General features: G+C 29.5%; 1 pseudogene across 1 annotated transcript; it reads left to right on the top strand.

Annotated features, from left to right (window-relative positions):
• Nucleotides 1-17605: 17605 nt before the first annotated feature.
• Nucleotides 17606-23439, top strand: LOC111277456 (UPF0481 protein At3g47200-like; annotated as a pseudogene). Its single transcript, XR_016343813.1, has 4 exons — nt 17606-17747; nt 17851-17976; nt 19481-19603; nt 21860-23439. The product of XR_016343813.1 is annotated as a UPF0481 protein At3g47200-like (transcript).
• Nucleotides 23440-24738: the final 1299 nt, after the last annotated feature.

The following is a 24738-nucleotide window of genomic DNA, read 5'->3' as shown; positions in this document are numbered from 1 at the left end:
ATGAATATCAATAAAGGTGAGTTAATCAATCCAAGCTTTCAAAAATATTAGAACAATATCTACCAAGTGGCTTGGTAATTAATTTGTGCAATGTGTTCATATGTTCTAGCACAATATCTCATTTTTGCATACAATCAAAGCAAGCATTTATCAAATCATGCATTAAACATTATAAATCATAGGCACATAGCATAGATTCTATACAATTAACTTCCTCCTTATCAAGCTATATTGTTGTGCTAATTGTAGTTGAGTAAGGCTTTGACTCCTCCATTTCACATCATTTGAGCTAGTATTTGATATACTTGGGCTTGATTGATGAAGATGACATACTTTGTTTGTTATACTTGAAATTTAAAAAATGTAGGCTCACTTATGCCCATTTCAAGTTCTCATAGCATAGATTTAAAAAATATTCTTGAAAAAAGAATTTTCATTAGAAGCATAAAAAAAATCAACTAATAAAAATTACACCAATTGTTAGAAAACAATTCCAAATTCTAAGTCATTATAGGCAAAAGAAAATTTATTCACTAAGCATAAATTATCAATTGCAAGAGAGATATATACTTAAGCTAGAAGTCATATATCAATTTAAATATCAAATAGCACAAGAATGGCACTAAAGTAAAAGTTTTCGTGTAATGTGCAAAATCAAACCTTTTAGATCATTCATGAACACAAAATAGACATATTCAATATTTATATATATTCAATAAATCATCAAGGAATATATCAAAATAAATTTTAGGCCATATGAAAACTAAAAACTCAAGGAAAACATTTATTATCAAGAACATATTCAAGAAAATTTTAGTACAAAAGCATAAATATGTTTACACAAATTATAGGACATAATTAACAATGACTTAAGCTAAAAATAAGTATTATAAAAAATTTATTTACTTAAGTCATGTTATAAGCATGTTAAGTAAATATAAATAATATTTATCACATAAGCATACACTTGACAAGAATAAATAGATGAACTAACAATATATTTCATTTACAAACAAGTAGTTCATCATATTCAAAATCACAAATCATGAGATATATCACTTGTGCACAAAAATCCAAAATATTTCATAAAATCAATCAAACATTTAAGCACAAAAATAAACATATTTAGCAAAATATCTTTCACAATCAAGATATAAACAATTCAAGCATTTTAAACCACAAGTATTAAGGTCAAATTGAATCAATCATCATATGAGCACATATCATGATCAAAAACATAAATGAACAAAAAATCAATATATATCTTTTAAGCACATAAAGTTCATCAATTCATCAACACAAGAGAAGAAATAAATCTTGAATTCATAAGGATAAAGAATTAAAGCATATTTCAAGATTATTAAAAAAAATAAAAGATGAACAATCAAACATCAATATTTATGATTTAAACATCAGATCATCAATTTCTAAAATCACAAATCAAGAGTTAAGACAATTATGTCTAACACAATCAAGTTTAAAGAATTCACAAGGTTCAAGTATTATAAACAAATTGAGCAATTTTAAACAACATGGTCGTATAACATGTTCAACATTTACAAGTCAATATATATAAAAATCTCAAAAATCATTTTCATCATGCTAAAGTCATTTAAAGAAGTATATTTATGTAAAATATCATAGGATAAATCATTCAAAGCTTAATATGTCTAGGGTTTTGATTTTTGCACTATAAAACTCATTTTTGCTTGAAATATTCCTTAATAAATTTTAAAACTAGTCAAACTCATTTTTAATCAATTTGAACCATTCCAACAAGTTTCAAATGACAAAACAAAGTTGTTCAAGTGCTCATTTGACATTAAAAACAAGAAAATAAAAAAGCCAACTCTTAATCTCTATATTCATCAACAAAATTATGCTTAAGCAATTTAACACTATAATCAATTTCAACAAGCATCTCAAACATATTTAAATGTAAAATAAATGCATATTCAATTCAAACTCACATTTTTTCAATATTATACAACATATGTCTTGCAATTAATGTCAACTAAATTTTGCATATCAATCAAGTATTCACAAATTTCATCAAAAATAGGTAACCAAATTCAAATACTCTTCAAATAAAAGTTTAGAGGTTACCATCTCCATTATGTGTCTAGAGTGTTTAATCTTTATTATCACATTATGGCTTTTTGCTCTAGCATACCTACAAGAAACAATCTCATTTGATTTTTGGTACCCAAATTACTTTGGGTCCTTGAGAGTTAGTTTCCAAGTCTCTTGTTCTTTTAGAAACCTATATTTGCCTAATTCTAAATGAAACTTTTCTTCTAATAGAATAACTATGTATAGTATGACTATGAAAATTACAAAAATTACATTTAATCATTTTAACACTTAATCTCTTATAATAAAATTCTTGTTTTTCATTCATGAAAACATTAAATTTCTTTTTCAAATCAAAATTTTCTTTTTCTAAAATTTCATACCTATTTTAAGAGGTTTCAAAATCTATTTTTAATTTTTAATTTTTTTTTCAAAGCATTTTTGCATTTATTAAAAACTCATTCTCTACATTCAACTTTGAAATCATTTGCTTATATTTTCTCTTCATTAATTTACATTCAACATATAACTCATTATAAGCATCGTACAATTCATCAAAAGCATATGAATTTGAATAAATAGAATTAGAGGTTACCTTCGGATCTTCAAGAGCCATGAGACATGATGTATTTCGATTGGATTGTTGTCTTTCATGTATTTCATCCAACTTCTCTCATATCTTATTTGAGGTTAGACACTTTGATACCAAGTTAAATTTGTGAGAGTTAAGAGCTCTATATAATAAGCATTTGGTCTTAACATCATACATCATTTACCTCATGTAGTTTGTATCGTTTGAAAGAATTTCAAGCTTTTTTTCAATCAAATTTCAAGCACTAAAATCTTGAACCATTATGAATATCTTTATCCTCCTTCTTCATTCACAAAATTTAAATTTATCAACCATGGGAGCTTTGAGAACTTCATCATCTTGAAACCAAAATTGAGCTATAAGATCTTTACTCAATGTGGTTAAACCTATAAAAAAAAGACCAAAGCTCTTATACCAATTGTTAGTTTTATAGGTGAGATGGTGATTCAAAAGGGGGTGAATTAGATTTTTTCAAATTCTTCCTAAACAATGATTTCAATATAGTGGAATGGAAATTAAAACAATAAGCAACTTTGATGAAAATATAATACAAACAATAGCAATTAATGAATCTAAATCAAATATAAATAACAATAAATTGTAAGGAGATATGAATAGAAAAATTAAACACACATAGAAGTTAGGTCTTTCTTCATAAGCCACCTACGTTTTCTATCTTGATTGTCCACACCAAGGTTTCAATCCACTAATTGAATAAAAATTCTTATAAGATACAAACCTATATTGTACTAAATCTTTATATTTTTTTCAAGGCTTAGATAATAACCTTTACCCTTACAAATCAAGAGGATACCTCACTTCTTACTTATAAGATAACCAAATAATTTTTACAAACTAAAATACCTCTCAAGGTTGAATGTTTTCTAATGAAGTACAAAGAAAATAATGAATGAAAATACAACAATATTTTGGATACAAGAAAAACAAAGGATAAAATCTAAATTTTCTAAGAAAAAATTTTAAATTTTTACTAGACACTTTGCAGTTGTAAAAAAAATTATATAATAGATCACTTTGAAAATTAACTATAATTTGAACATAATGAATTAGGTAATGAACTTTATATGGATAAAAAGTCCTTTAAGTCTAGTTTGTAAATCTTCAAACGGTTTATGATTTGGATTTGTATAACTCAAGTTATGATCAAATTAGTAAGTAGAGTGCAAAATGAGAAACTACCATTCATCATGAACAGGATCGATCCCTGTCATAACGTCTAGATCCTGGGATCTGTCGTTAGACATTGACTTAAGGGAGTCGCCACCAATCTTTTTTTTATCTAGGTGTGATTGGTCACCTAAGGAATCTATCCTTTTAGGGAACACCTAAGTTTAAGGGTCCCTAAAATAATAGGTTCAGGTTTACAAATCAGAACAGGGTTCGGGAGTTCGGTTACGTGTGAGAAGGGTTATAGCACCCTCACAACGCCCATCAAAAGATGGTACCAGCTTAAATTTGTGTTATCTAATGAGCCTTAAAATTTTATCAAGTAATTAATTATTGAAAATTATTCTCAATTGACTCTAATACTTTTAGCAGAAAATTGAGACAATTCCTTCACCTCAAGAGTATGCAAGAAAATTATTGTTTCACTTGCAGAGGCTCCATCGTCGAATTATTTAAATCAAAATCAAAATGAAAAGGAAGTAAAGGATGATTGTTCTTGTGCAGGGAAAATTGATTCCCCAAAAATATTTTTTTTTGAAAATTTATTTTTAAGAAAAATTGATACTTTCAACTTTACCTCAAAAACCTTTTTTTTGAAATTTTATTTTTAAGAAAAATTGATACTTTCAACTTTTTCGTAAAAATATTTTTTTTGAAAATTTTGATTTTCAAGGAAAATTGGTACTTTCAACTTTTTCCTAAAAATATTTTTTTTGAAAATTTTGATTTTCAAGAAAAATTGGTACTTTCAACTTTTCCTCAAAAACTTTTTTTTTGAAATTTTATTTTTAAGAAAAATTGATGCTTTGAACTTTTCCCTAAAAATATTTTTTTTTGAAAATTTTGATTTTCAAGGAAAATTAATACTTTCAACTTTTTTTCAAAAATTTTTTTTTAAAAAATTTTATATTTAAAGAAAAAAAATAAAACAAAATAAAAGTGAAAAGAAAAAAAATGAATAAATAAAAAAATAAAGAAAAGTAAAAATAAAAATAAAATAAAGATAAAAAGAATATTAAATAAACCTAATCTAGTAAATAAAAATAAAAAAATAAATAAAATAAAAAATAAATAAACAAATAAAAAAAACTTGGAGCGGCTCGGCTCGGCTCGGTGGGGGGCAGCACACGCGGGTCAGGAAAGCGAGTCGACGCTCGAGTCGGGTCGGATCTCGATAAAACGTGCGGATACTCTAGGTCACTTAAGGCTAAAACGATATCGTTTTGAGAGGGTATATATGGCTCTTCCCTCTGTTTTTCGACAGAACGCTCTTCCCCTCTCTCTCTTCTTCATTTTTTCTCTTCCTTCTCTTTAAAAGGCCGAAGAACTTTGGTTGAAGATTCACCGAATTTTAGGATTTGTCGTCGAAATCTGGGTTTTTTCGTCGGAAGTTGGTCGATTTCTGGGATCCTTCGTCGGAAACTTTAAATTTGGTCGGAATCTTCGTCGAAAAATTCAAATTTCATTGAAAAATTCAACCGAAATCTGAAATTTCCAGAAATTCCCAGAAAAAAACATCAAAAATCTTCAAAAAATTTCTTATAATTCCCAGAACCCTTCTACACTTTTTCTTAGCCTTCTATACGCCTCTTTTCTCTCAAATCAGCAGCTTTTGCTTACTATTTTCTTCTGTGTTCTGTTCTGTTCCAAGAGGTCCCTTTTATAGGGATTGATCAGGAGTTCCTGATCAATCTTAATTCCTCTTTGAACGGGGATTCAATCTTCGAATCTAATCTGGACTCTTCTGATTGAATTTCCATTCACAGTAGAATTCTTCAACTTTCAATCACAGCCCTCAAAAAAAGAAAAAAAAAATAATAGTAATCAGATAATCGAAAAACAAATTGGATAAATGAATAAAAATAAAATTAATAGATAATTAAAAATAAAATAAGATAAACCTAAAAAATATTACAAGATAAAAAAAATAATAAATAAATTATAATATAATAATAAATATATAACTATATAAATAAAATACATATAAATATTGACAAAAATAAATAAATAAATAAATAAATAAAGATATACATATATTAATACATAATAATAATAATAAATAATAAAATACATAAAATACAAAAGAAAAAAATAAAAAATAATACAAGATAAAAATTGAATTGGGCTTACCCATTTGGGCCAGGCCCAATTGATCCGGGCCTGGACCAAATTGGGTGTCTACAGTTGCCCCTCTTTGCACATTTTCTGTGAAACAAAAATTACGTAAAGACGTAGACACCCAATCAAGATTCAACTCAACATTGTTATTTTTTGTTTTTTTATGTTTTTTTTTTTGTTTTTGACCAAAGCTCTTCTAAACAGAGGCACCACGACTTTGGAAAGTAAATTGCTCCTCTAAACAGAGGTACCACGACTTTGGAAAGTAAATTGCTCTTATAAACAGAGGCAACGGAACTTTGAAAAGTAAATTGCTCCTCTAAACAGAGGCGCAACAGAACTTTGAAAAGTAAATTGCTCCTCTAAACAGAGGCACCACGACTTTGGGAAAGTAAATTACTCCTCTAAACAGAGGCACAACGACTTTGAAAAGTAAATTGCTCCTCTGAACAGAGGCACCATGACTTTGAAAAATAAATTGCTCCTTGACAATCATGTCCAACGGAGTTGAAAACTGTGTTTGAAGGAATTTCAAGAGATTATGCCCAAAGGTCTTACAAATCAACCCTAATACCAAAAGACATCCTATCTCAAGGATTAGGAACTTACCTGACAAGCTTTTTTTTTTTTCAATTTTATAAAATATTTTCATATCTGTCTTCCCCATGTGAGATGTTGGAACACCCCTGTTTCTTGAATTTGTACACTATACTTTCCTGAAAGTAATGTATGCTATGCAAATGCATGAATTTCAATGCATGCTATGCAAATGTTGGTCAATTAATTCCTGTTCAATGTATGGTACTCAAGTTTCTCAAGCTTTTCTTGGGCATCAAGCCTTTTGATTCTTCAGAGATCCAATTACACTGTTCTTCTAAGATCAAACCAGTGTAGCTCTCAGTTGTCTTTTTCGCTCACCTTCTTCCTGTGAGTTTCTCAATACTTTGGAATAAGCTTTATCAATCGATCATCACTTGACCATCATTCAATGAATTTTTCAGCACTAACAAATTTCAAAACAAGTTTCATCCACCATCACTGGGTCATTACTCATAAATGTCTCAGCATTAACCATTTCAAAACAAACTCTGTCCACTGATTGTCTTTATCATTCAATCATAACTTGCAAGTCATATCGATCAATTCATCACTTTTCAAAATTTGTCTCATTATATTCTTCATTTGATCACATCATATATCCTTTCAAATCATCTCTTTTATGTTTTTACCATTTCTTTATCATCTTAGATTTCTTTTCAAATGAATGTAAGATTCTTTTAAACACATATTTATTCATTCATTATCATTTCAAATCTTGTTAAATACAATGCAATCAAGCATTTTCTCAATTCATTCTAGGGGTGTAACAATAAGAGAACACAAGGTGAATTATGGTAAAGATAATCAATGAAGATCTGTTTTGGTACAAAGCAAATGAAAAAGGAAATAAATTGGATACATGTCATTGGGATGGATGGTATGTCCAAATGATGAATATTCAAACAATTCTCAACATTAATCTAGGATTTTTTTTCAAAAACTCATTCCATTTACTGTTGAAGTCAACTTGAGCTTGGCGAACTTTACCCCAGTCTTTGAGAGATCTTCAGATGTCTTTGATCTTTCATTCATGTGAGCCATTTGACCTGGATCTTTTTTGTTTTTACCAAAATCACACTTTCAGGTTTTCAATTTAAATATCTTTTTTTTTAAAAACTCATTCCTTTCTTCTTTCTTTTTTTTCTTTTGTTTTTTTTTTTCATCTTTTTTTTTCATTTTTCATCCATTGTTGATATCTTTCATACATCAAACTTTAGAGCATGATTCCATTGCTTCCTCATGAGCATACCTTCGCTCAACATATGATCATTCAAGTTAAGCATTCACATTTGATCCAAATGGGCTTTTCAAGGTTGTAATGTAGGTCAAGGTGAAAGGTCATAAAAGAAATGGATATAATAGGCTCAAAACATATATTAAAAAGGTTCGAGATCGAAGGATCATTTGATGCAGCTTGGCATTTTGCCCCTACATCATTTCACTATTTTTTTCTTTCCTCACACAAAAGATTCTCATTACTTTGTCTCAAGTCATGTGTGGCATATTTTTTTTTTCATTTCTTCATCTTTTCATCTTTGAGACCTTTTGTGGTATTTTTTTTTTCAAAAATTACCTACCAGTGTAGAGGGTGATCATTGGTTGGGGTTCTTAAAAAAAAAATCATGATAGGCTCAAAGGGGTAGCAATAAATGGTTTTTCGAATGGTAAAAGAAAGATGGCCACTTTTCATCTCAATTGTGAATACTTTTCTTGAACATCATCTATTGAACAAAGCTCATGATCCTGTATAAAAGATTACATATCTTCAAGACATATCTTTTTTACCTTCAGTAACAGCTTACTTTTTGCTCAAATCATCTTCTCACATTAATGTGGATGAGTTCTCAAAATTAAATCTCAAAATTACTGTTATCATTGTCTAAATATTCATCATCCGAAATTTGAGAATGGGAGTATAAAGTTATGAAAGGTAACAGAGCATGGAGTAATGGTCAAGTGAAAGAAAAAAATGAAATGCATTAACTTGCCTTTATTAAGATGATAACAAGTGAAGTCATATTACAAAAAAAAAATCTAACATTACTTGAAAAGAAATTTTAAAATGATAAAAAAAAAACCTTCAACCACCCTTATCTCCATTCTTAAAAATTATCCCCCTATATGATCAGGTGAAGAATCTCTATTGACATCCTACCCTTCAATTCATTGTGACTCTCCGGATCTTTTTTGTTCTTGACTTTCACTCAGTACGATAACATTAGGTGTTGTTGCTTTTTCCTGATCAAAACTTACCATTTCATCATTGATCAACGGTTGCACCTTATGCTTTAAAGCAGTGCAATTTTCAGTAGAATGATCAGTAATTTCATAATAGTAGTCACAACGGGCTGTAGGATGATACCGCTTTGGATAGGATGGTTTAAACGGTTCCACATGACTGGGGGTAATCAAATGGCTATTATAGAGTTTTCAATATAACTCTGTATAAGTCATAGGGATTGGATCAAATACAAGTTTTTCTCGAGTAGTCCGTTGTTCTCGTGAACCATTTGTTGGGTTAATAGGATGAATTTGGGTTCTTACAGGAGCTTGAATGTTAAAGCTATATGTAAGATCTTGAGGGCTAAAATAAGGTGATTGTGGAGCTAGTTGGTATGGGTAGGATGAGGCATTATTCACAGCAGGATAGTATGGAGAGTAACCTTGGGATGGATAGGGTTGATAACCCCTGAATTGTTGTCTATCAAAGCTCACAGCTTGAGCTTCAGCTTATTTCTTTTCTGATGCCTTCTTGCTTTCTTCTCCTTTCAAGTTATCATTTTTTATGGCACTTTCAATAATTTCTCCAGAGATCACCATGTCGGTAAAATTTTTTGTTGCATTTCCTATCATCTTTTCATAATAAAGAGATTTCAAAGTGCTAATAAATAACACTGTGGTTTCTTTTTCAGTCAGAGGAGGTTGTACTTGAGAAGCAACATCCCTCCACCTCTGGGCATGCTTTTTAAAGGACTCGTTTGCCTTTTTCTCCAGATTTTGTAAAGATAAACGATCAGGAGCCAAATCGATAATATGTCGATATTGACTGATGAAGTCATGTGTCATATCGCTCCAAGAGCGAATACGAGTCTTATCTAACTGAACATACCATCTGGCAGCAGAGTCAGTAAGAATGTCCTGAAAAACATGCATTAAGAGTTTTTCATCATGAGCATGAGCTGTCATCTTCTTACAATACATGGTGATATGGGTTTTGGGGCACTTGGTACCATCATATTTTTTAAATTTTGATACTTTAAACTTATAGGGAATAACCACATCAGGGACTAGACAGAGCCCAGCAGCATCTACTGACCCATAAAAGTTAAATCCTTTCACAGCCCGTAGCCTTTGCTCTAGTATACTAATCTTGGAGCTTTCCTGAACTTTCACTTTCATCTTTTTTTTTCTCCTTCTCTTTTAAATCATCTAGATCAGGAATTGGTTTTGCTGCCTTTTCGGTGAAGATAGGATTTATATAGCTATTATACTGCCCTAGGTTGAAAGCTGATGAAATTCCAGGATATGTTGGATATGCGAAGTGTTGCGGCGGGACCTCTTGCACAGACTGGGCCTGAGGTGGGCCAAAACTTGAAGGATACAAAGGGTCAGCCACTTCTTGCTGGCTTGTATTTCCTTCAACTCCTTTTCTTTTATTCATGTTATTAAGAGTTTCCAGAATCTTGCTTAGATCACTTTCAATCTTCTCCTGTGCTTTTTCTATCTTTTCAAATCTATGAGGATTTTTCTGCTCCATTTACCTTGCTTTGGATCTTGTGTTGAATCGATGGGCAAGGTTTTTGCTAGATGGAGCTATCCTGGAACCTTGAGTACCATATCTTAGAATTAGTAATGTTATGTTATGTTTTATGTATGATGCTTTGATGCACGAATGAAATGCACATTTTCCTGAATGAAATCTAGTATGAAATGGATGCAAATGATTGTGTTAAAACATGATCATAAAAATAATGCATATGCATACAATCAGACAAACAACATAGTTAGTTCCATGGATGAAATGAAAGTGATGCTGATGCATAATATTACATGTGATAATGAAAATAATGCACAGAGTTAAACAATTAAAATGATTAGATAAACACCTTTTTTGTGCCTTATTTCAGGGTATATCTATCATTGGATAGAAATGGCTCTATCCTAGGTTTAGGCACTCTTAAGGTTTACTATATGTAGTTTTAAGGTCAAAGTCTAAAGGTCCTCAAATTGTTCCTTACATCCTTGTCCATCACAGACTAGTAAGGCACCCTAATCCTCCCTCATTACAGGCTACAAGCGAAAAAGGTTCAATTTGAGTGGAAGTATTTCGTTAGCCACTGCGAAGGCATTAGACCTCACGAAAGCAATAGGTACTTTACTCCCTCTTAGAGTGACGAAGCTCGGGTGTAGAGCTCATGTTATGCACAAGCACATGAATGACATAATTAACAAGGTAAATAAACATGAATGAATAATAACATATATACAAAAAGGTTTAATTTTATTAGGCTTTTGGATAACATAAATTATTTGCTAGCCTGACTCTCAAGGTCCCCAGTGGAGTCGTCAAGCTGTCATAACGTCTAGATCCTGGGATCTGTCACTAGACATTGACTTAAGGGAGTCGCCACCAATCTTTTTTTTATCTAGTTGCGATTGGCCACCTAAGGAATCTATCCTTTTAGGGAACACCTAAGTTTAAGGGTCTCTAAAAGAATAGGTTCAGGTCTACAAATCAGAACAGGGTTCGGGAGTTCGGTTACGTGTAAGGAAGGTTATAGCACCCTCACAACGTCCATCAAAAGATGGTACCAACTTAAATTTGTGTTATCCAATGAGCCTTAAAATTTTACCAAGTAATTAATTATTGAAAATTATTCTCAATTGACTCTAATACTTTTAGCTAAAAATTGAGACAATTCTTTCACCTCAAGAGTATGCAAAAAAATTACTGTTTCACTTGCAGAGGGTCCATCGTCGGATTATTTAAAGAAAAATCAAAATCAAAATCAAAATGAAAAGGAAGGAAATGATGATTGTTCTTGTGCAGGGAAAATTGATTCCCCAAAAATATTTTTTTTTTGGAAATTTATTTTTAAGGAAAATTGATACTTTCAACTTTTCTTCAAAAACCCTTTTTTTGAAATTTTATTTTTAAGAAAAATTGATACTTTTAACTTTTTTCTAAAAATATTTTTTTTGAAAATTTTGATTTTCAAGGAAAATTGATGCTTTCAATTTTTTCCTAAAAATATTTTTTTTGAAAATTTTGATTTTCAAGGAAAATTGATACTTTCAACTTTTTTCTAAAAATATTTTTTGAAAATTTTGATTTTCAAGGAAAATTGATACTTTCAACTTTTCCTCAAAAATCTTTTTTTTGAAATTTTATTTTTAAGAAAAATTGATGCTTTCAACTTTTCCCTAAAAATATTTTTTTTTAAAAAATTTTGATTTTCAAGAAAAATTGATACTTTCAACTTTTCCTCAAATTTTTTTTTTTGAAATTTTATATTTAAAGAAAAAAAATAAAACAAAATAAAAGTGAAAAGAAAAAAAATGAATAAATAAAAAAATAAAGGAAAGTAAAAATAAAAATAAAATAAAGATAAAAAGAATATTAAATAAACCTAATCTAGTAAATAAAAATAAAAATAACAAATAAAATAAATAAATAAATAAAAATCTGGAGCGGCTCGGAGGGCGGCTCGGCTCAGCTCGGCTCAAGGAAGAGAAAACGGCTCGAAAAAGTTGCTTTGGAGCTCGACTCGGCTCGGAAAGGGGCAGCACGCGCGGGTCAGGAAACCGGGTCGACGCTCGGGTCAGGTCGGATCTCGACAAAACGACGTCGTTTTGAGAGGGTATATAAGGCTCTTTCCTCTGTTTTTCGATAAAACGCTCCTCTTCTCTCTCTCCTTCCTTTTTCATCTCCCTTCTCTCTAAAAGGTCGAAGAACTCCGGTTGAAGATTCACCGGATTCTAGGATTTGTCGTCAGAATCTGATTTTTTTCGTCGGAAGTTGGCCAGTTTCTGGGATCCTTCGCCGAAAACTGGGCAGCACACCGGGAACTTCAAATTTGGTCGAAATTTTCGTCGAAAAATTCAATCGAAATCTGGAATTTTCAGAAATTCCTAGAAAAAAAAACGTAAAAAATCTTCAAAAAATTTCTTCTAATTCCCAGAACCCTTCTACACCTTTTGTTAGCCTTCTATACGCCTCTTTTTTCTCAAATCAGTAGCTTTTGCTTACTGTTTCCTTTTGTGTTCTGTTCTGTTCTGTTCCAAGAGGTCCCTTTTATAGTGATTGATCAGGAGTTCCTAATCAATCCCAATTCCTCTTTGGATGGGGATTCAATCTTCGAATCCAATCTGGACTCTTCTGATTGAATTTCCATTCACAGTAGAATTCTTCAACTTTCAATCACAGCCCTCAAAAAAAGAAAAAAAAATAATAATAGTAATCAGATAATCGAAAAAAAAATTGGATAAATGAATAAAAATAAAATTAACAGATAATTAAAAATAAAATACGATAAACCTAAAAAATATTACAAGATAAAAAAATAATAAATAAATTATAATATAATAATAAATATATAACTATATAAATAAATACATATAAATATTAACATAAATAAATAAATAAAGATATGCATATATTAATACATAATAATAATAAATAAATAATAAAATACATAAAATACAAAAGAAAAAAAATAAAAAGTAATACAAGATAAAAATTGAATTGGGCTTACCCATTTGGGCCAGATCCAATTGATCCGGGTCTGGACCAAATTGGGTGTCTACAATCCCCTCTAGAAAGGATCAATTGGTTTTCAAACAGAATACTCTCAGGACTAAATTTTTAAAAAAAGGTTAAGGGATCAATCTCTTCAAGGAACGGATCGATCGATTCTGGGCTGGATCACACCAACAGTTTTTTTTTATGCATTCAATGACTGTTTTCACTTCTCAAGCTTCCCTAATGGCTACTTCTTCAATTTCTTTATAAATTGGACACTTTAACACACCAAAAAGATTAATGAATCAAGAGAGCAAGAGCCAACAAGTCATATTTTTATTTTCTCTTAGAATCAAGAGTTTTTAGAGCTTAAATTCAATATCCGTTATTTTTCTTGTATCCAAAATATTGTTGTGTTTTCATTCATCATTTGCTTTATACTTTATTAGACAAACACTTAACCTTGAGAGGTATTTTAGTTTGTAAAAATTATTTGGTTATCTTGTAAGCAAGAGGTGAGGTATCCTCTTGATTTGTAAGGGTAAAGGTTGCTATCTAAGTCTTGAAAAAAAGATAGAGATTTAGTACTAAGTTGAAGAACATAATAGAAAGTTGAAAATGAGAGAAGACATAAAGAAGAGTCTTGAGAACCCTTTACCATAATTAGAGATATATGACATTGATTTTTGCATTTCATGCATTGCATTCATTACATGTATCAAGTTGAGAACATGGCATTCATTATATTAATTCATTCCATGCATCATGCATATTTGAAAAAAAAGAAAAATTAAAGTTTGAGTTTTGAAATTGAATTTGGAAATTTTGAAAATTTTTTTCATTCATTGTATGCATTCATTGCATATGCTTGAAAGAAAAAAAGAAAGTAGATGTTGAAATAATTTTGAGAAGAGACACTGGAAGATGGTCAATGGTGAACTGGATGAGATAAAAAAGAACTGGATGAGATAAAAAAGATTCATTTTAAGGTAAGATTTTTTTTTAAAGTTTAATGCCTATGTTAAAGAGGAGTTTTTGATCCAAAGATGATAATGATCTATAATATCTCAGAGCATGATCTTGAAAACCCTAAGTATCTCATTTTATTTTTTGAAAGTTTCAAAGCCTTTAGTGAGGTAAAGCATTTCATTTTTTGAAAGTTTCAAAGCCTCTGTTGAGGAGGAGCCTTTACAAATTTCCTTTTGATTTTTCTTGACCCGAACAAAATGGTTATTTTTTATCTTCGTACATTTTTTGTTTTGCAAAAAATGTGCAAAGAGGGGTAATTATAGACATTCTATTTTGTTCAAAAAAATTTTTGGGATCAAAATAAGCTTGGAGTTTTAATTGGGCCTTAATTGATGAAATTAAATTTTAGGTCCAAAAATTGAAAGTCCAAAAATAAATGCTATTTTTATTTTTAGTTTAATTTTAGTTTCGTCAGAGTTAACAAAGTAAGAAGAAAAAGGTCAGAAAAGCTAAAAAAAAATGGGATTGTTTGCAAAAGGAAATTGACATATTCACCATTTGTTTGTTTTAGATTTTGAAATTTAACCGTTGTTTACTTATAGAAATTTTTGGTCCATTGGAAAAGGAAAGATTGCAAAGGGAATAAGATCCCAAGTGAAATCCTAGACTTGGTAGGACTTAAAGCTTTTCAATATGAAAGCGGTTTGATCCTTATATAAAGAACTCTAATCGTGATCAAAAGCATGAAGCAATAAAGAAGAAGTAATTAAGCAAAAAGTTAGAAAATTTCAGCAATTAGAGCATTAAAAAATTCCTTTGGGTTTCGATTTTGGATTCTAAGTTTTGGTTCAATTTTCTAGTGGTTTCTAGAAATTATTCTGAGTTTGAATTTCTGATTCTGGGATTTTTCTTGAATTTGGTTTTTATTTTTAGGTTTTGATTTAATTTTAGATTTTGTTCTTTTTTAAAGGGAATTCTGGGTTTGTTTAAATTTTTACGATTGTTCTGGCATTTAGGTTGAGTTTCTTGTTTTTCTGAGTTTAAGGATGAAATTTCTAATGGGTTTAAGTTTTTTATCAAATTTCATAATGGTCAAAGGTTTGTAAGGTGGCTGGAATATGGGTTTTTGAGAAAAGTTTGAATTTTTTTGCAGCATTTGAATTTTTTTATGCCAAAATCTAGGTTTCTTGGCTAGTTTCTAGGATTTTTTTGAGTTTTTTAGTTGTTTTTAGATAGAAGGCAAAGGCTCTGAAAGTTAGAGAAAGAAAGGGAATAAGAAATTTGAAGAAAGCTTTGATATTTTTGCTGTTATATAGGAGCTAGACATTGTTTGAAAAGGCTAGGATCCGTGTATGATCCAAAGTAAATCCATGCACCAACCTATTCTAACCTAACTCAAATTGTAGGTTTTTATTTTCCTTTTCTTTTTCTTTTTATTTTATTTTACTATTTTATTTTATTTTCATTTTTTTGTTTTTATTATTTATTATTTTCAATTGTCGATTGAATTAAAAAGTGATGAGGAAAAGAAAAAAAGAAAAAAAAACTTTGGTAAGATATTTATAATTTGTATGTTAGCATTTTTTTAAATATTTTTGCATGATTATTAATTTATTTTTGTATGATTATTAATCTATTTTTATGATTTATTATATTTGCATGATGTTCTTGCATGATTATTTTTGCATGATTTATGATTTATTACATGATATTTCTATTCAGATCTTTGCATGATTTTGGTGTGATTTATTATATTTATATGATTTATTTTACATGTTTTAATTATAGCATTATTGCACGATATCTTAATAGAATCTTTGTATAACAATATTTGTAAATAAATAAAAAAGATGTGATTTTTCATAAGATATTTAATGAATCTGATGATGGAACTTCTTTAAGTGAATGACAAGTTTATCTTGAATACTTTTGAAGTGAGCAAATTTTTTTTAGTGAAAGTTTAAAGATTTTTTTTAATATTTAAATATTTAAATTAATAAAAATAAAAAATAAAAACTATCTTTGATTAAGTTTAGTTAAAATAACATGTGATTAATTTGATATTAATTTTAGGTGTAATGGGTTGCTAAAATCTTTCTTGCATATAACCAATTCTTCAATTTAGTTCTGTTAATATAGATTAGAATTTTTTTTTTATGGATCCTTAATTTAAGATAATTGTAAAAAGGATAGATTCATATAAATGATTAATCACACTTATATAAAAGGGATTAGTGATGATTATATATTTTTTATATTAATAGATAGGTTTTCGGAATTAAATATTATGACAAAAAATTGTGTAACATAAATATTAATGAAAGTATTTATAAGACTCGAATGGTGTTTGAAACATCTTTTCATGAAATATATATATATATATATATATATAGAGAGAGAGAGAGAGAGAGAGAGGGAGAGAGAGAGAGAGAGGATGAATGTCGAGCAGACATTTTTTATTGTCCAATAACGGCGATGCCTAACAATGACATTCAATTGCTTTAAACAAATTCTCAATAGAATATAAAATCATGACAAGCAATCGAGTTTCTTCCTTAGAGCATTTGATTGTTTCAAACAAATTTTCACACAAAAGGTAAATTTAATCAGAGAAGTCCATTATATTTTTTAAGCATGACTGCTCTTGACAAAAGTTCAAACAAAATGTATGAATAATCCGAGTATTTAACTGCTACCTAATGAGTGGTCGATTACCCTAAAAAGTAGTTGCTTACCTTAAAAAGCAATTCACTTCTCATGTATATATTTTACAAAAAAAAAAAAAACTTGAAAGTCAAAATTGATACTATTTATGATGAGCAGATGTTAGGACAATTGATTGCTTATGCTTGGCAGCTGATGGAGCGATCGATTGCTCTTATTTATTTCATTTCAAAATTGATATGATCGTGTTTAAAATTATCAAAAATTATTTAGAACGGACAATTCTATTATCTTTTCTCTAAAGGTCGTTTTTATGTAACAGCTAACAATAGTACACACGTGACTCTGAGCAACGCGGTTGCCATGTGAAGATGTCTAATTATCAGATAGAGTACAATTATTGAAAATATGACAATTGTGTTATCTTTTCTCCAAAAGTAGTTGTTATGTCATAGTCGACAATAGTACAGCACGTCTGTTTAAGGCATATGAAGATGTGTAATTATTATATAGACGTACAATTATTGACAATTTTCTGTCGTTATGTAATAATCGAAATTTTATTTGCCTCTTCGTAGGTAGGTTTTTAAATGCGAAAACTTAATACCAGCACCGACAATAAAAGGTTTTAATTACTGAAAATGTGAAGTAATATATCTGATGTCATCCATTCATGTGTCATTATACATAAGCTGGGTATGTGTCGCCCACTCTAATTTTTATAGGTGATCAGATACATCACTCTTTTATCACCACCAAATTTCACAAGCACAGCCACAATTCTGCTTTCCACTTTGGCTGGTAAATCTTAGGCAAAATGACAATTCATTCTTCAAGAGGTACTATTATCTTTCTCTTCAATTAATTCATTATAATGTATTGTGTATCCCATGTTTTGGTCCAGGTAATGGATACAGATAACGACAGCATTACAATAGACAACGACTCAGATGAAACCGAAATGTCGCCGCCGCCTGTGCCGGAGCATTCAATTATGAGTTCGAGTATGAGCATACCATATTTCGAACAGGTAATTGAAAAGCCATGCTGTATATGAACCATAAGTAACCTTCGTTTTGCTCTGCATCGTATAAATTAAGTGAAGCAAGGTTTATTTGGGTAAAATTCCGATTGTAAAAAGTTATTTGAATATAATAAAAGTATAAGTTTTATTTAAAATTTAAAATAATTTAAGAATATTTTTAGTATTTTAGTAGCTTTGACCCTACTTGGTTCATGATAAATTAAGGTGAAAAAAATGGAATTCATTTTAATTCTACAAATGGGATTGATTTATTTTAATGATTGTTTGATACATTGACATGCAGTGGAGTATTTTAATTCTACAAATGAGATTAATTTAATGATACATGTCTTATTTGTTTTTTAAATATATAAAATAACATGTCATTATTTTAATTTTGTTTGTGAAATTAAAGTATCAATGTATAAAATATTTCAAACTTTATTTTTTAAACACAATTACATATTACATAAATTTAAAACTTTATTTTATATTTAATATGCTTAAAAATATTTTCTTAAATAATATACAACATATACATATATTCTATCTCGATGCTCCCTAAATTTTAGTTTTTACTTTATCCTCGTGCAGAGGGACGCAAAGCTTAATTAATTTTATACGAATATAATTCATTTTCAAATATATAAGTATAAATTATTTTTTAATTTTTTATTGTATACAAGACAAATGTTCCGTTCTTTTTTTTTTTTTTTGGGAGTGACGGGGAGGGGTGGTTCGAAGCCGAGCCCTGATGTCCGTTTGGGGCTCCTTACCACTCAAGCAACGGAGGCGGGGACTTGGGTGGCCAGGTTTTTAAATGCCAAAAATTTAATAGAAAGCAGCAAATACTAGCACCAGACAATAAAAGGTTTTAATTATTGAAGATGTGAAGTAATATATCTGATGTCAGTCATTCATATGTCGTTATACATAGCCTGGGTATGGGTCGTCCACTCTGGTATCTATAGGTGATCACACAACACCAAATTTCACGAGCACAGCTTTGCAGTAACGATTCTGCTTTCCACTTTGGCTGGTAAAAATCTTTAAGGTTGGTAAAAATTTTAACGTTACATGTAATTTATAAGATAATAGATAAGGCAAGATAATGATTATTTTAAATTATATTTAATTTATATTTTAAAAATAAAATTATAATGAAAATAATATTTTTTAGTATAAAATAATTTAATTTTTTAAAAATAAAAATAATTATTTTTAATTTATGAGATTAAATTTATTTTTATCATATTTTAAAAATTTAAAATAATAATTTAAATTATATAAATATTAAAAATTAATTTCGATTAAAAATTAATTATTTTATTTTAATTTTTACATTTATCAAATATAAAATAAGATAATATTATTTAATTAAATTTTATTTATAATATTATTTTATTATATTATATTGTAATTTTATATATTAAATATCGCCTAAAAACCTTATATTTCTTTTCAATTAATTTATATAATAATGTAATGTGTATCCTATGTTTTTGTGCAGGTAATGGCTACAGACGTTGACTTCAGCAATACAATAGACAACAAGAAAACTCCAAAGGGAGGTTCGGCTCCAACGGTTAGGCAAGTGCCTTGTTCGGCTCGGCGTAATCCATTTCCCAGCAAGGTAATTGAAATGCCCTGCTGTATACGAACCACAAATAACTTTCATTACGCTCACCCAAATTAGCTTCATGTATGCAGTATCGGATGTTAACAATCGATTTCGAGGGAGTAAATTAATATATATTAAATTTAAAATTTTTTCATAGAATACATTTTATTATATTATTAATATATATATATATATATATGCAAGTAATATATTAACAAAATATACTTGTTTTCCAAATTATAAATTTTATCAAATTATAAATTAATATATAAAAAGATATAACACATTAAATAAATGACTTTATTTAAAATTGTGAATCGTTCTTCCAATTGTGAGTGATTTTCTTTTTAAAAAGTATAAGTAATTAATTGTTGAACAATATTTTTTTTATCAAAACAAAAAATATATATAATTAAAAGAATAAAGTTTGAAATTTTCAGATTAGAAGTTAGGAATTTTTTAACCTTACAAATAAAAAAAAAATCTAAGATAGAGTTAAAAGTAAATAATTATATGAAAGAATGGAATTGTAATCAATTAAAAAGCATAGAAAAATTGTGGTTAATACTTGATTGGAGACCTTTTATCTTATATGAGAAAGTAGAAAGTTAATTTAGTTTTTATTAAATTTATTTTATTATAGTTTAACCCTTATCACAAATTTCTTAATTTGAAAATTTTATAGATAATGATTTGTTGATAAATAAATAAATAAATAATAATGTGATTTTAATACATCTTAATTTTAATGACTAAAACTAAATTATGAAATCACATACAAATAAATAAAATTAATGATTTTAGTTTGAGAGGGCCATTTAATTTTATCATAATATAGATATTCGAAGAATTTAAAAATTTTGAGGGGGCCTTATTGTTGTCCGCCTATGCACGTATGGTTCCCGAAATAAAATAGAGGAAAATGAAATAAGTATTTTGCAGTAGAAATAAAATAAATAACTGTTATGATGTTTGATTCATTAAAGTAAGGTATAATAAAATTTTTTAGTAATATATTTGATTAGTTTTTAAATAATATATTTGAAATAAATTTGAAACATTTTTTAATATAATAAATAAAAATTAATATTAATCATAATTAGCTAACAAAAATAAAATTAATTGTTTTTTTGGCCAAATATACAAATTAATTATTGAAAATATAATAAATAAATTTTTTCTATTAATTATTAAAATTAATTATTAAAAATACAATAATTATTAAAAATACAATAAATAATTATTAAAATTAGATTAAAAGCAGCAAATGCCAGCACCGACAATAAAAGAAAGTAATATATCTGATGTCATTCATTCATATGTCATTATACATAAGCTGGGTATGGGTCGCCCACTCCAATATTTATAGGTGGTCAGATACATCACTCTTTTTATCACCATCAAATTTCACAAGCATAGCCACGATTCTGCTTTACACTTTGGCTGGTAAATCTTAAACAAAATTACCATTCATTCTTTTCTTAGTAAACAAATTACAATTCATTCTTCAAAAAGGTCGTATTATCTTTCTCTTCAATTGTAGTATGAGTAGTATGAGTAGTCCATTTCTCGCACAGGTAATTGAAATGCCCTGCTCTATGTGAACCACGAGTTTGCTCTGCATCGTATAAATTAATTAATTAAGTGAAGCAAAGTTTATTTGGGTAATATTCCCGTTGTAAAAAGTTATTTGGATATAATAAAAGTATAGGATTTATTTAAAATTTAAAATAATTTAAGAATAATTTTAGTATTTTAGTCACTTTGACCCTGCTTGGTTCATGATAAATTTAGGTGAAAAAAATGAAATCCATGAAATTTATTTTCTTTTCTTTGGTGAAGGTGAAAATATATAATTGTGGAAAATTCTTGTATGGAAAATATTGAGAAGAATTTAGAATAATTGTTTTATATTAAAAATTAGAGGAAAATGAGAGTTTATTGTATTGTTCACAAATTTCAACATGTTCAGAAACAATGAAGTTTAAAACTAAAAGGGTTACCAAATTTTATATGAACTAAGAAGATAGATATTCAGATTGATTTTAAACCTAATTATTTCGTTCAAATTTAATATTCTTATATGTTTATTTAGACAATAAATTATATGATTTGTTTTCAAGAAAAAATATGCTTTTTATTTACTTAAATTTTAATACAATTATTTTAACAATTTCAAATCTTGAAAAATGCATTTTATAATTTCTTTTCTATCTAAAAACATTACCGCTAAATAAAATTCACTGCATGTGCCCACCTTTTTAACAGCAGAACGCAGGTGAATTGGGTACTAAAAGTATAGACGCCAATAGTTGGATTATTTGTAGAGTGCCTCGTCGACTATATGAAGAAAATACAAAAGCCTATGAACCAATTGTGGTTCCAATTGGTCCCTATGGCTGTTCTCATAATACGGAACACTCGCAGGCAATAAAAGTTGTCAAAGAGAATTGCTTCAATAGGATTATGGAGAAAACCGGGCTTAATGGTGGCGTATTTCTAAATGCCATGAAATCCAAAGCAGAACCAGTTAGCAAATGCTATAAATATCACCCTGCTAACTTTGAGTCTGACGAATTTGCGAAAATGCTGGTCCATGATGGATGCTTTATTGTTCAGCTAATACTGAGGGAGTACCCAGAAGAGGATTTTTGCCAACTGGGACGGATTCAAACTGACATTCGGTATGATTTGTTACTGTTCCAAAATCAGCTTCCTTTCTTTATGCTCTTCGAGCTATATCGGATAATAAAGAAGGATGAAGCTGATCTTGATGAGTTAGCTAGTTCGGCTTTTTCTTTTTTCACAGAAGGGGCGCAAGGACCAGAGATGTGGTCTGAAAAGTACTATCCTCCAGATACAGACACGAAAGATATCAAGCATCTTCTGGGCTTAGTACATGCTACTTGCCTTCCTTCAAATGAAGGAATACAACGCCACCTTAATTTTAAACAAAAAGCAGAAGCAGAAGCAGAAGCAAAACAACAAAAATCCCAACGCTCATGGAAATTCATACGCTGTGCAACAGAGCTGGAAGAGGCAGGAATCAAATTCTTCGGTGAGAAGGTGCAAGATAAGAAGAATAAATCAGGGGTAGAGAGCTTGTTCGATATAAAATTTACAGATGATACAAAAGAATGAAGATTCCAACCTTCCACGTTGACGATAATACAGAGCGTATCTTGCGAAATTTAATGGCCTACGAACAATCCATCCCAAGTTCGAAACCAACTTACGTTTGTGATTATGTGTCTTTCATGGATAACCTCATCAACACAGCCAAGGATGTGCGATTACTCTGTAACTGTGGAGTTATTGATAATTGGTTAGGGGATGATGAAGCAGTTGCCCTAATGTTTAACAAACTATGCAACAACATATACTTGTCCGATCACTTCTACTATGCGGAGATATGTGACGAGGTGAACGAGCATTGCCAGATAAAATGGAACAAATGGAAGGCAACATTGAAGAGAGATTATTTTAACTCGCCCTGGTCGCTCATTTCCTTTCTTGCTGCGGTTGTCTTGCTCCTACTTACCATCATACAAACTTTATTTTCGGTTCTTTCTTATGTTCATCAGTAAGTCTAAGTTTTCTTAAGTTTCCATGGTTGATCGGAGGCGGGGGAAGTACTAATAGCTCATGTTAATGAGTTATTACATATAACAATATAAATACCTGACTGCAGCCAACAGCCATGCACGTGTATTAATTAGATAGTTGTTTGTACGTGTACTAATTAATTGTGTAATAGCTTAGATGGATTAATGCTTTATTCTCTGGGTTTCCTAGCAATAGAATTTGTTTATCTTGTGTTGCCAAAAATCATATGTTTTAATTACAGCGCCTTCTGCCTCCATGATTACTCTGATATTTTCTGAAGGGATTGATGAATATGCAACTTCTTTTTATCTTTCAACCCAAATCTTATTGCTATCAATCGTCTTCATAGGCTTTTCCCATGAAATTGTGGGCATTGATTTTAGTCAAATTTTTTATGTTTTCGGACAATTCAAGTTATATTGGCGAATTTTCTTCCAATTGTACACACTTCTCAATATTGAAAGAATTTTTTTTTGGTAAGAAAAAATGGTGGTGGAAATGGTGTCACTATTCCGAAGAGTGGAGCATCATTGATATAAGAATAGTGATCACCTAGATTACATTCCCTCCCAATGAGAGTCTTCGAAAGTGATCACTTAGGTTACTTTCTCTCCCAACGAGAGCTTTCTCTAAGTTTCGAATCTCTGACTCTGACAAATAAAGTCTGTTTGGGATCAGATTACTTACCAATGAATCAACACCTCGTTGGTTTGTTGAAAGATTTTTATTATGCTACAAAAGATATTTGGGTTTTATCAAATAATTTTGGACTAAGCACATTTGAAAGTTGCTGAAGACTTAGTCACTATATTATTTTAGTATTAATTTCATAGACCAATTATAATGATAACTTTTTTATACTTGCAATTTCAATAAAAAAAAAAAAAAACTTCGGAAAATTTGAACAGTTTTTTCCTATATATATGCAGGTGCTCTTTAATCTTATTTCCCAAACTAGAGTAATTTTAAATTTAATTCTCAAAATAAATTACTCTGTACAAATGTAATCCACATCATCATAAATAAATGACAAGTCATACCAACAAAATAAAAATTCCAAAAATTCACAACAAAAAAAACTCCTTTAATCCTCATCCAAAAAACGCAGCCAAATGAGTTTCTTTTGACATCCTTTTGAAATTCTTGGGTTATACAAAATTACAACCAGAAGCAGAAGCAATAGGACCAACGTATTCAAACGCAAAAGAACGGCTCAAGGCTTTTATAAAAGCAGCAGAAGCAGAAGCAAAAGCAAAGGGATTAATAGCCGCAAGCTTATCGAAATTCAAACGCTGTGGAGTGCAACAGAGCTGGAGGAAAAAGGCTCATGGAAATTCATACGCTGTGCAACAGAGCTGGAAGAGGCAGGAATCAACTTCTTAAAGAAAGTTAGAAAGGTAAGGAGTGGAAAGTTAGGAACGGGGAGGAGGAGCAAGTTAAAAACTTGTTCGATGTAGACTTTACAAAAGATGCGAAACTGAAGATTCCAACCATGATGATAATACAGAGCGTATCTTGCGCAATTTCTTGGCCTATGAACC

Source organism: Durio zibethinus, chromosome 7 (assembly GCF_047325235.1).
Source record: "Durio zibethinus cultivar Kanyao isolate XHJ-2024 chromosome 7, ASM4732523v1, whole genome shotgun sequence".
NCBI classification, from domain to species: Eukaryota; Viridiplantae; Streptophyta; class Magnoliopsida; order Malvales; family Malvaceae; genus Durio; species Durio zibethinus.
The sequence above is the reverse complement of the archived record's forward strand: the minus strand, read 5'-3'. Positions and strand labels throughout refer to the sequence as shown.